The following is a 13,300-nucleotide window of genomic DNA, read 5'->3' as shown; positions in this document are numbered from 1 at the left end:
TAGCCATTCATCTCCTTGAATGGTTCATGGCTCTGTTTGGAGACATTTAGCCACCCAGCACCCCAGCTCAAACATTGTTACAAGCAAACAAAAACATTGCTGTCTTCAAATCTCCCTTCTAACGGACTTCCAAGATCGGCTAGCAAGAGGATCCAGTAGAAATCCTATCCAAATATGTCCTTAGTTAGCCTTTAGAACAGTGATCCCCAACCAGTGGCTCGTGAGCATCATAATTCTCACCAATGCCTTGGATGCTGCTCTATGTGGTCTCAAAGCAGGTGCTTATTTTTCAGAATTGTCAACAAGAACTATCAAAACTTTTAGTTAACAACCAAGGGGTTACAAAAGTTGATAATTTTTACAGTGATTGAAACCCCCCTGTTTCTGCCCTATTTATTACTGCCCCTTGTCAGTATCTGTTCATCATTTCCACAAGGGTTACTACATGAGCTTTGAAGCATTACAGATTTATTTGGGCACAAACCAGTTTCTCATGTAGTGTGAAGGAGAACTATTACTTGGTAAAAGTAAGAATAATGCTATTTTTTATCCAATGGTCTGTGCCAGCAGAGCCTGTGGCATTTCAGTTATTATAGATATATTATGTTACAAATTGTGCCTGTTAAGAAAGGAGGGCATTGTATTCTATTAGCAGGTATAAATAATGCAACTTGCTCTCATTCCGGAGGACACATGGGAAAGATTTCAGCATATTTTCAAGTCAAAAGAAATCACTGCAGGGATTTATGACCTCCTACATGGTTTGAGAAGGCATGTCCTGTAGCTTTCTTTTCTTTCTTTATGTGCAGAGCATCAGGTCTCCATTTAGTTATTCCGTCGCCCAATTTCGGCATTCACTGAGCACCAAGCCAAATTGCACTGTGATTGGATTGTCTTATGGACAGGATCAGATTGGGTCATCTAGGACCCAGCTGAGAACCTGATATCCAGGCTACACTCTCACAATAATTAAATTAAATGGGGCTTACAGGAATTGGGGTGGGCATGGGACCACCAGGAGATAATCTGGCAGACCAGTCTGACCCTGTCTATTGACCACATTGGACCCAAAGTGTGCTGGTTTACTGCACCAAAGCTTAGCTGGATTGCACACCATGAGTAGGCTTTTAGGGTATAATATGATAGAAATTGTGGAATGCCATGTGCATTGTGCAATTCATTCCAGTAAATCATGCGTAAAGCATAATTTTTATCTGCTGTATAATAGATCCAGGAACTGTACATGTGTATGATTAACAGTGAGTATCTGAAGATGCCATTGAGATTTATAGAGAACCTTCTCCTTTAAGTCTTCCCTCTAACCAGTTTAGTTGCACTTAGTCTCTGCACTCTCTCCAGCTCATTTATATCCCTCTTAAGGACTGGAGTCCAAAACTGCCCCCATACTCCAGATGAGGCCTTACCAGGGACCTATAAAGAGGCATAATTATGTTTTCATCCCTTGATTTAATGCCCTTTTTTATGTAAGACAAAACTTTTTTTGCTTTAGTGGCCACAGAATGACACTGCCCAGAATTAGACAACTTTTTATCTACCAAAACCCCTAGACCCTTCTCAGTGATGATTCGATGAAATTCCATTAGAGAAAAGAAACGGTTTCCGTCTACTCAGTGTCCATTAAGTTCATCACCCTATGCAATGTCCAGGGCAACATTCATTTAGATACAGAAAATGCAATTAGACCTCGCATGCAAGATTGAGTTCCAACCCAAGTTCAGACCATTAAAAAAATGGATTCAGGACATTTAGAAATCCAGAAACATAGAAACACATTTCCTTGGTTCCTGATACGTCAAGGCATCTTTCTTTAAAAAAATTACCCAACGCCTTTGGGTTTTAATACAATGTCCAAGCAGGGTGCAAAACATAATAAGCCACTTCCGTAGTTTGCTGATTTTCAATAACGTTGAGTCCTGCAGCCAATTCAATTACAGGTTTATCTGCGGAGGAGCAGGCGGCTCACTATAATTGAACAGGTAATAGTCAACTATTTAATTTACTAGAGGGGAAACAGGATTACCAGCCCAACTCTAGCTATGGAAGTGTTACTAATGCAATTCAAGAAAGTGCATCACAATGTTTTAAAGGGCCGTCAAAGGAGCGAGGGAGCATTGTAAGAGAACCTGCCAATGTGATTTCCTTATAGATAGAATTGAATGCAGTTAAAATTGCACGCAATGCCTTGGGCGAAAGCACGGGGCACAGAAATGCTTTAATATTCATCACATATTTCATGAATAGACAAACGACAAACTGTCATCTCTTTTACAGAGTTCAACTAAAAATGTCACACTGAGCGGTTTTTGAGAGTCGCTCAGGGGCAGCTTTCACATTCCCCCAGCCACCTGTCATCTACCACCACTACCACATATTATGTTGTCTGTTAAGGGAGAACTAAAGTCAAATTTGTAGCAGTCTATACTGGTCTGCACAAAGAACCCCCCCCCCCCCCAAACACACAAACCACAGGCCCTGCTAACTGTACTGATCTGGAAGATGCAGCTCAATAAATAGTGAGTGTTTATGGCATCTTACAGCAGTCCCTTTACCATTTGCCAAAACCCACAAATTGCCTTTAAATGGTCGAGGAACCCCCCATGCCCCCGTGATTTATAATATCTTATCTTATTATTTCCCATATTTTGGAATGTTTGTACTATTACAAAATTGAAACAATGTAAATGGCAAGATACAACGAAACTCCAGGTATGGGACCTGTTATCCAGAATGCTTGGGACCTGGGGTAATAGATCTTTTTGTAATTTGGATGTTCATACCGGCTACTCAAGGCTCTGTGCTCAGTCCACTGCTGTTCACACTGTTGACTCATGACTGCATGGCAAGGCAGGGGTCGAATCACATCATCGAATTCTCTGATGATACAACCCTGGTGGGTCTCATCAGCAAGAACAAAGAGTCAGCATATAGACAAGAGGTGAAATGGCTAACGGAATGGTGCAAAGTTAACGATCCGTCTATGAACTTGAACAAAACAAAGGAAATAGTTGTTGACTTCAGGAGACCACGTGGTCATCACTCTCCACTGTACATTGACGGGTCTTCGGTGGAAATCGTGAAGAGTACTAAATTCCTTGGGGTACATCTGGCAGAGAACCTTTCCTGGACCCTTAACACCAGCTCTATAGTGAAGAAGGCACAGCAACGTCTCTGCTTTCTGCGAAAGCTGAAAAAAGCCCAACTTCCACCATCTATCCTCAATATCCTTTACAGAGGATCTATTGAAAGCATCTTATACAGCTGCAGCACTACCTGGTACGGACACTGTTCTGTATCGGATCGCAAGATCCTGCAGCAGGTGGTGAGCACAGCGGAAAAGATCATTGGGGTCTCACTTCCCGCCATCATGGTTATTTACCACACCCGCTGTTTCCCGAAGGCTACCAGCATTGTCGGGGATGGCACCCACCCTGCACACAACTTTTCCCTCCTGCCATCCGGTAAAAGATACTGCAGTTATAGGGCGCGAACTTCCAGAATGTGCAACAGTTTTCTTCCACAAGCCAACAGGCATTTCAACTCCCAAGGACTGAACTGAATATATTCACAAAAAAAAAAAAAAATATATATATATATATATATATATATATACACACTAGAGAAATAGAAATATACACGCTTGATAAAACCTCTTATAGCCTTATGTGTAGCACCATGGGTTTTGGAGAAACGTTATTTTGTTTCTACTATGTACTGTATTACTGTATATGGCTGAAATGACATTTAAATCCACTAGACTTGACCTGTGATGATATACATGCTTACATCGTGATGATTATTTAGCAAAGGGAGTTTCCTATGATTGCTGTTATGACACTGTCATCTTTCTCGAGGGATTTGAGTCTACTTGTGACCATCACACCCCAAAATACCATGCCCATTTTACTTAACAGCTCCCCTGGTTGGAGTGGCCGCATCAGATGCACAAAGTACAGAATCATTTTTAGGACATCATATAAATCCATGTACCTTGCTCTAGAGAAGAGACCACCAAACTTCCCAAACAAATGATAGGATGGGTGGCTGGGGACAGCAAATCAATCACTACTAATACCAGGGGAAAGCTCAGAGCAAAACCATAAGTGATTAGTCTGTCGAGTTATTCCATGGTCGTTGATTGTCATTGGAAAGTGAGACTTTTTGTAGGACACTTTTGTGTAACAAGGGCCAGTTTGGAGAGCACATACTGCCCCCTGGTACAAAAAAAAAGGAAACACATTTGTGTCTATACGAAAAGTCTATGCAAGTGGGACAGTTGGGAGGCATCTCTTAATTATTATTACCTAATGCAGCGGGACAGTTCACTTTAATAAAGGGGTTGTTCACCTATGAGTAAACTTTTAGAGAGTGAAATTCTGAGACCATTTGCAAATGGCCTTCATTTTTTATTTCTGTTTTTTGTTTGTTTTTTTTTAAATAGTTTTCTGCAGGTTGAAAATTCAGCAGCTATCTGGTTGCTAGGGTCCAACTTACCCTAGCAACCAGTGGCATAAAAAGATATTACTGGGCCCACAGCAAATTACTTTTTAGGCCCCCATGTCAAGAGGTTGACCTGTTTTACCAATATTCATTGAAATTGTATATGAATTATGGCCTCTGCAGCTGCAGGGTCTGCTTCATCTGTAGTTACGCCCCTGCTAGCAACCAGGCAGCGTGTTGAATGCAAACTGGAAAATGAATAGGAGAGGGTCTGGACAGGAAGTTGAGTAATAAAAAGTAAGACTAACAATAAAATTGTAGCCTCACAGAGCAATACTTTCTTTGGCTGCTGGGGTCAGTGACCTCCATTTGAAAGCTGGAAAGAAGAAGAAGGAACAAACTTAAAAACAATTAAAAATAAATAATGAAGACCAGCTGAAAAGTTGCTTAGAAATGGCCATTGTATTGCATACTAAAAGGTGAACTAGCCCTTTAAAGGGGTGGTCTAACCTATATGAGGACCCAACATTTGCGCCCTTGGGTTAAGAATCACTGGCTTAATTAAACATCACAGAGGCAGATGTAGAACAGTAAATGTAATATGGGGGGGCCATGATAAGCGCGTGTGTGTGTGGGGGGGGTGCTTGAACAGAAATACAGACTGCAACCATTAATGTGAGAAGGAAAAGTTTCAGGTGTAGTGGTGATCTGGAAATAACATTACAACTGACAGTTGCACCTGGGACGGAGCATGAGGCACACTCTCAGCAGATCAGGCAGTCGCTAGCAGCACTTGTGCAATGTTACAAAAACAAAACGAAGGGGGGGGGAGAATTGATATCAGTTTCACTTCCGCTTGTACAGTAAAGAGAAGGAAAGGGTGGGCTTTCGGTTTCATGCCCCCACAGAGGTCGTCTTATCTGCAAGGAGAGAATCTCTGGGGTTTCCATTCACAGGCTTGAGAATCAATAACCTTTCAGAGTGACAGCCAGGGAGAAGCAAACACATTTGGAAACGGGTCCCCACCCAAATGAAATGAAAGGTCACACTAAGTCACTTTTTTCCCATAACATTTGTGTGTTAAAAGAAATAATGGACCCGTCCTACTGTTAAATATATAGGTATTAATATACACCCTACTGTAAATGATAAGGATATTAGAAGTCATTGATGGGTTCTGTGACCATATAAAGGCACAAGGCTGCAGGCTGAGTTATACAGGGAACTCTGAGTATCACTCATGTATTATAAGGGATAATGTACCCCCTACTGTAAATGATAAGGATATTAGAAGTCACTGAGGGGTTCTGTGACCATATAAAGGCACAAGGCTGCAGGCTGAGTTATACAGGGAACTCTGAGTATCACTCAGGAATTATAAGGGATAATGTACCCCCTACTGTAAATGATAAGGATATTAGAAGTCACTGAGGGGTTGTTCTGTGACCATATAAAGGCACAAGGCTGCAGGCTGAGTTACACAGGGAACTCTGAGTATCACTGATGTATTATAAGGGATAATATATCCCCTACTGTAAATGATAAGGATATTAGAAGTCACTGAGGGGTTGTTCTGTGACCATATAAAGACACAAGGCTGCAGGCTGAGTTATACAGGGAACTCTGAGTATCACTCATGTATTATAAGGGGTGATGTACCCCCTACTGTAAATGATAAGGATATTAGAAGTCATTGATGGGTTCTGTGACCATATAAAGGCACAAGGCTGCAGGCTGAGTTATACAGAGAACTCTGAGTATCACTCATGTATTATAAGGGATAATGTTACCCTACTGTAAATGATAAGGATATTAGAAGTCACTGAGGGGTTCTGTGACCATATAAAGGCACAAGGCTGCAGGCTGAGTTATACAGGGAACTCTGAGTATCACTCATGTATTATAAGGGATAATGTACCCCCTACTGTAAATGATAGGGATATTAGAAGTCACTGAGGGGTTCTGTGACCATATAAAGGCACAAGGCTGCAGGCTGAGTTATACAGGGAACTCTGAGTATCACTCAGGAATTATAAGGGATAATGTACCCCCTACTGTAAATGATAAGGATATTAGAAGTCACTGAGGGGTTGTTCTGTGACCATATAAAGGCACAAGGCTGCAGGCTGAGTTATACAGGGAACTCTGAGTATCACTCATGTATTATAAGGGATAATGTTACCCTACTGTAAATGATAAGGATATTAGAAGTCATTGATAGGTTCTGTGACCATATAAAGGCACAAGGCTGCAGGTTGAGTTATACAGGGAACTCTGAGTATCACTCATGTATTATAAGGGATAATGTACCCCCTACTGTAAATGATAAGGATATTAGAAGTCACTGAGGGGTTCTGTGACCATATAAAGGCACAAGGCTGCAGGCTGAGTTATACAGGGAACTCTGAGTATCACTCAGGAATTATAAGGGATAATGTACCCCCTACTGTAAATGATAAGGATATTAGAAGTCACTGAGGGGTTGTTCTGTGACCATATAAAGGCACAAGGCTGCAGGCTGAGTTACACAGGGAACTCTGAGTATCACTGATGTATTATAAGGGATAATATATCCCCTACTGTAAATGATAAGGATATTAGAAGTCACTGAGGGGTTGTTCTGTGACCATATAAAGACACAAGGCTGCAGGCTGAGTTATACAGGGAACTCTGAGTATCACTCATGTATTATAAGGGGTGATGTACCCCCTACTGTAAATGATAAGGATATTAGAAGTCACTGAGGGGTTCTGTGGCCATATAAAGGCACAAGCTCTAAGATTGCCCCATATTATAACCATGTTATGGGACAATGGGAGCCCTAAACAAAAGCTGGTTCTTCAAGGGGGGCTCAAAAAAAGTCTGACAATTGCTCTCTGCATATAGTACTATTACATGTTACAAAGCAATTTATAGGAGTCCCTGCACCAGTATAAATCAACACATTGAAGGTCGCAATTTAAGTACTGTACTAACACCCTTAACCAGACAACTAAAAATAAAAGTGTGCTCTTAAGGCAACACATGGATGCAGCTCCCCAGTAACACAGCCATATGCGACCTGACAGCAGTACAGAGGATTTCCGGACACCTGCATGCAAATAATAACTGATCGGCTGCTCTCGAAGGGGGAACGGACCGAATACAGGACAGATCTGGTGTTAAAAAAGGCTACTACCATTTCCTCTTCTATGGTGTTCTCTGCTGTATCGAAACACAGGGGCTGATTTATTAAAGGGGTTGTTCACCTTTGAGTTAACGTTTAGTATTATGTACAGAGTGATATTCTGAGGCAATTTGCAGTTGGTTATCATTTTTTTTATTATTTATGGTTTTTGAGTTATTTCGCTTCTTATTTCTTATTTCAGCAATTGCTAGGGTCCAAACTACCCTAGCAACCATGCATTGATTTTAATAAGGTTCTGAAATATTAAAAGGAGAGGCCTGATTAGAAAAATGAGTAATTAAAAGTAGCAATGACAATATATTTGTGGCCTTACAGAGCATTTTTTTTTTTAGATGGGGTCAGTGACCCCTATTTGAAAGTTGGAAATAGTCAGAAGAAGATTAAAAATAATTTAAAAATAAAGACCACCGAAGACCCGGAAGGTGGCTGAGTGGAACTCTGATGCCTGAATCTGCGCCATGGGCAGTTAGGCTGGGGGGAGGAGGGAGGGGGGTCTAAGTGGGGTGGGGGGTACGGGTTTTTTTTGCTAAAGGTTTGAATTCTCCTTTAAGCACTGTCCTGATGGGCAAATTGATTCGGCAGGCGCAAATTTGCATGTTTCGCTGCCGGCGAATGAATTTGTAAAATTGGCGCGAAAATTACTCTGTGTTAAAGTTTTTCCGACGCCGGTGACAATTCCGATGCCGGTGATGATTCAGTCTCCGGCATCAATTATTGGATGCCCATTTATTTAATGCACGTCAGATGACACCTGCGTCTATTTCGTGGCAAAGCGAAACAGGACAAATTCTCCCATCACTACTGTCCTGGACTCTCCCTACCTCCCTGGTCCTGGTCACTGCCGCACAAAGGAATAGGTAAGAGCGGGGGGCCAGAGGGGGGTTGCGCCTGGGATGGGGGGGCTAGAGGGGGGTTGCAGCTTGGGGGAGGCAGAGAGTGCTTGGGGTGCCAGGGGGTGGTGTGGGGGCCCCTAAGGCAGTAGGCCCGGTGGGCCCCCCATTCCAACGCTGTCCAATCCCCGAGCCCACTGATGGACTCTAGATTTGGCTGCAGAGCTTTGGGGAGAAGAGCCTGTCAGCACATGAACTAGGGATGCACTGAATCCACTATTTTGGAATCGGCCAAACCCCCGAATCCGTTGTTAAAGATTCGGCCGAACAGCGAACCGAATCTGAATCCTAATTTGCATATGCAAATTAGGGGATGGAAAAACATTTTTTACCTTGTTTTTTTACTAAAAGTCAAGCAATTTCCCTCGCCGCCCCTAATTTACATATGCAAATTAGGATTCGGGTTAGGGTTTGGCCGAGCAGAAGGATTCAGCCGAATCCAAATCCTGTTGAAAAAGGCCGAATCTGGCTGAATCCTGGATTTGGTGCATCCCTAAAATGAACACAGTAACTTTAACCCGTGGAACCCGGGTGCAGGCCATGTAGCCATGTCGCACCCCTTGAAGTCACCTCTGCATGAACAAAATTTTAGTGAACTGGTACAAGCGGTGACCTCTAGATATGAATCATGTGCTGCCTACAACACTAAGCCAATGGCTGGCCTTAGCTTATAACCCCATGCAAAACATATAAAAGCGGATAACTGCCAAATCTTTCATGCGTAACCAGTCATTACTGCAGGGATGCCCCAGAATGTGGGCCCAGCATTCTAGCATACATTCCTTACACAGAAAAAGCCCAGATACTGTAAATAGTACTGTGCTCCGAATTCATACAGTATATCTACAGCTATGAAAAGAAAACAAAAAAAAAAATAAAGCAGGAAACCTATCTCAGTCACAGCAAAATAAAAATAAAATATAAAGGTGACGAGGGCTGGAATAAAAAGAGACGGGATGGGACTGGAGAGAACTCTGCATGGGTACAGTATTATGTATAGGGAAGGTACTGCACTTACACAAACCCTGACTGTATTTAGAGGATAAAGAATGTTTTGTTGTATTACTTCCTGCACAAAGTGTTATTATTGCTTCCTGTAGAACAGTCTGCTGAGCTTGCGGCCAGGAAAGGCCTGTCCATGTCGCGGGACAATAAAACAACAAAAAAGGGTCAGAATGGTGATATCAGAAGTTCCCAGAGCCCTAGTGAATGTGCCACTGACAGGGCTTCCCACTGCACCCTTAAATAAACATGGGGTCAATCTATGCAAAATATCTAACAGGGGGCACCTGATTAAAGAACACAAGCAAAAGACGAAGCCTAATTCCTGTGCATGTAACATGAAATTAAGCAGCAGACTGAACAGTAAGGATTCAACAGAATCCTAGAAAATGGGACTGTCCTGTTTTTTCGCTGAACAGTCCCAATTTTGACAGCTCAACCCGCAGTCCCTGAAATGTCCTGACTTTCTCTTTGATCTCATGCACTGAACAGACAGAAAAAGTTACACTTAGATACATTTGTTTAAGATAAGCAGAGAAACAATTGTAACAATATAAGACAAGCAGGTATCCAGGGTTGGACTGGGGGGCCCGGGGCTGCTGTCCAGGACCTCCTTTGATCCCCCCTGCTGCGCCGATGGCCACCCGCAAAAGGGAGGTCGTGGCAGGGAGAATCCTGCAAATCTGGGTGCGGATCTGGCCCGGGTTTTTTCCCGGCTTCCCGTAGGCCCAGTATGACCCTGCAGGTATCTTGGGGAAACTGTGACTTGCAGCTTAAAAGGCAATTCACCTTCATTAGCAAAACTGTAATAACACATAAAAACTTTCATAACCTGCCAAATTTTGTACATGGTTCAAAAATTGCAGCACATAGAGAGCAAATCTTTTTGTCCCTCTTTCTATTTTCAAATTGTTTGGAGGTATGTCCTAGAAGCCACCTAGGAATATCTCAACCTGTATCAAAGCTCCCAATCTGCAGCCCTGCACTTTCTATGGGGTCAGGGAACTCCTCTCGGTCTTTAATTCCTTTAATTCCTAATAGACAAACACCATAATTAAACTGTAAAAAAATTCTTATGCATGGTGCCTAATGATATAATCAGTTAATCAGTTAATATTCGTGTGTATCATATGCCTTGCTTCCTGCACCTACTAAACGGATATGTATAAAAGCACTCAGCCTGCATCCTTGTGCCTTTATATGGTCACAGAACCTCTCAGTGACTTCTAATATCCTTATCATTTACAGTAGGGGGTACATTATCCCTTATAATACATGAGTGATACTCAGAGTTCCCTGTATAACCCAGCCTCCAGCCTTGTGTCTTTATATGGTCACAGAACAACCCCTCAGTGACTTCTAATATCCTTATCATTTACAGTGGGGGGTACATTATCCCGTATAATACATGAGTGATACTCAGAGTTCCATGTATAACTTAGCCTGCAGCCTTGTGTCTTTATATGGTCACAGCACAACCCCTCAGTGACTTCTAATATCCTTATCATTTACAGTAGGGGGTACATTATCCCTTATAATACATGAGTGATACTCAGAGTTCCCTGTATAACTCAGCCTGCAGCCTTGTGCCTTTATATGGTCACAGAACCTCTCAATGGGGGTCATTTATCAACACTGGGCAAATTTGCACATGGGCAGTAACCCGTGGCAACCAATCAAATTGCTGCATTCATTCTTCTACTTGCTGCTGGCTTCAAAAAGCTAATCACTGATTGGTTGCTATAGGTAACTGCCCATGGGTAAACTTGCCCAGTGTTGATAAATGAGCCCCAGTGACTTCTTATATCCTTATCATTTACAGTAAGGGGTACATTATCCCTTATAATACATGAGTGATACTCAGAGTTCCTTGTATAACTCAGCCTATATGGTCACAGAACCCCTCAGTGACATATTAATAAGGAGTACATTGTTTTTATAGTCATATATCTCACATTAGGGGACCCATTAGTTCCTTCATACAAGCACACACACTGTGTTATACACAACTCAGCAGCTTTAACTTCCTCAAAAAAACAAATGTTACAAAATATATTTAAACTTGTCTGACAGAACTTCTCCTTAACCCTTTGCTTACAATGTTGCTATGAAACTGACTAGAGAGCAGCTCTCAGGTGAGAACTAAAGAAAACATTGAATTCTTCCAGAAAAATGACATAAAGTAGGAATCTCCCCCCTAAAACCATTTGCTGCCTAACGAAGGAACATGTTGATCTTAGTTGGCATCAAGTACAAGGTATAGTTATGGGACCTGTTATCAGGAAACCCGTTATCCAAAAAGCTCAGAATTACGGGTCAGTCGTCTCCCACAGACTCCAGTTTAATCAAATAATTCTAAATTTTAAAGGGGTTGTTCACCTTCAGTATGATGTAGAGAGTGATCTTCTGAGACAATTTGCATTTGGTTTTCATTTAGATAAGATAAGATTCTTTGTCACATGCATAGCTATACAAGTACAACATGCAGTGAAATGCATCCTGATCCACTTTTTTAGAAAATTAAAAGGTACTAGTTAAATACTACAAAAGGATTACCATTAAAAAAAAATCCTTTTTTATATGTAGTTTTTGAGCTATTTAGTTTTTTATTCATCAGCTCTCCAGTTTGCAATTTCAGCAATCTAGTTGCTAGGGTCCATATTACCCTAGCAACCATGCATTGGTTTGAATAAGAGACTGCAATATAAATAGGAGAGGCCTGAATAGAAAGATGAGTAATAAAAAGTAGCAATAACAATAAATGTGTAGCCTTACAGAGCATTTGTTTTTAGATGGAGTCAGTGACCCCAATTTGAAAGCTGGAAAGAATCAGAAGACGAAGGTAAATAATAATAATGAAGACCAATAGAAAAGTTGCTTAGAATTGGCCATTCTATAAGATACTAAAATTAAAACCACCCCATTAAAACATATTCAATTTTTCTCTATAATAATTTGATCCAGATTAAGATATAATTAATTCTTATTGGAGGTAAAACAATCCTATTGGGCTCATTAAACGTTTGAATTCATTTTTGGTACACATAACGTTTGGCGATCCAAATTACTGAAAGGCGCCTTATCCAGAAAATCCTAGGTCCTCCGATAAGAGGTTCCATACCTGTGCTGTTGTATTATTACAGAGAAACAGGAATTCATTTTGAAATATTTGGACTATTTGGAGTCTATGGGAGATGGCCTTCGTGTAACTTGGAGCTTTCTGGATAACTTGTTTCCAGGTAACAGATCCTATACCTGTATTGCTGAATTTGAAGACCAGACATAAGAGAGAATACTGGTCTTTTAAAGCAAATTATATCCAGTAAATTCAAGTTACACAAATGACACAGGTCAGCTTTTTACCCATAAAGCACAGTGGTTCCTGCCACATCACAAAGGTATGGCATAGGCTGCAGGATATTAAAGGGATTGTTCACCTTCCAACGTTTTTTTCAGTTCAGTTAGTTTCAGACAGTTTACCAGAAATAAATACTTTTTCTAATTACTTTCTATTTTCTATTTGTGACCATTTTTTTTAAAATTGAAGTGCAAAGTGTCATTTTTCACCTTCTAAAGCAGCTCTGGGAGGGGGGGTCGCCGACCCTGTAAACTGTTCTAAAATGATACAGTTGATACATTTCTTATCTTTGTCCCTGCTGAGCAGAATCCCTGATTTTCATTAAAGGCAGCTGTTAGAATTGATACAATAGTTGTTAATACTCCAGAGATGCTGCTGACAAATGTATCAACTAATGTAGCAAAT

General features: G+C 41.3%; 1 protein-coding gene across 2 annotated transcripts in view; it reads right to left on the bottom strand.

Moving 5' to 3' along the window:
- LOC108703204 (protein kinase C beta type) overlaps positions 1-13,300 on the bottom strand; it is a 156,024-nt gene that overhangs the window by 137,336 nt on the left and 5,388 nt on the right. The window lies entirely within an intron of this gene.

Source organism: Xenopus laevis, chromosome 9_10S (assembly GCF_017654675.1).
Source record: "Xenopus laevis strain J_2021 chromosome 9_10S, Xenopus_laevis_v10.1, whole genome shotgun sequence".
NCBI lineage: Eukaryota > Metazoa > Chordata > Amphibia > Anura > Pipidae > Xenopus > Xenopus laevis.
Note: the sequence above shows the minus strand (reverse complement) of the source record. Positions and strands in the feature narration are given on the sequence as shown.